General features: G+C 47.7%; 1 pseudogene; it reads right to left on the reverse strand.

Annotated features, from left to right (window-relative positions):
* Nucleotides 1-370: 370 nt before the first annotated feature.
* On the reverse strand, nt 371-543 carry LOC119375712 (U2 spliceosomal RNA; annotated as a pseudogene).
* Between the last annotated feature and the right edge of the window lie 247 nt (nt 544-790).

A 790-nucleotide genomic window follows, 5' to 3' on the forward strand; every position in this document is an offset into this window, starting at 1 on the left:
TTCGTGCAAAACAAAAAATAGTCGGGACCCCCCTTGGTCTGTCCTTATCTGAACACACCCTACTACAACGCTACAAACAAACGGAGGATGGACAGAACCATGGCATACGGAGCTTCGCCCCTAAAAACGCTAACAGCACCGTCAAAAATTGCATTCACACCAACAACGAGCTGCAGCAAGCAGCACGAGTGCACGAAGGGAGAAACATTCACTGCGCACGCGAGGGAGCGCACGCAAAAACCGCTTAAGCCGGGGCGGGCGAGCGGGTGAACACCAGAGTGAGGAAACTGTTCCAGACAAAGCATACATTTCACGATTAGTACAATCACACTTTCACCTCATTTTAGACTAATTTTCTCACCCCCGAGGGGGTGAGCGGGCCGATCCCGGAGATAGTGCAATACCGGGCCAACCCATGGCGGAGGTCAAGCAAGCTTTAAGCACTCCGCCCCATTCCAAAAATATGTTTAATATCGTGGGTCCAAATATGAGCCGTATCAGATAATAAGCTGATCAGAACAGATTGAGGAAATAAACAGTGTTACAAACAGGCACTGAAACCTACCATGCTCAGTTTACCATACAGCACTAAGACCTAAACACCTTCCAACAGGACTGTTTTCTTTACTGTATGAGCATCACAACCGATCAAATCAAGGCATACTGTAGCCGTGACAGAAAATATTCTCGACAAACCCCACATGTGACCATGGCACGGCCGGAAATTATGTACATTTCAAAACACTTCTTGGTCGGCGAAAACCACCGACAATCTAACTTTGCCGTTTAC

Source organism: Rhipicephalus sanguineus, chromosome 11 (genome assembly GCF_013339695.2).
Source record: "Rhipicephalus sanguineus isolate Rsan-2018 chromosome 11, BIME_Rsan_1.4, whole genome shotgun sequence".
NCBI lineage: Eukaryota > Metazoa > Arthropoda > Arachnida > Ixodida > Ixodidae > Rhipicephalus > Rhipicephalus sanguineus.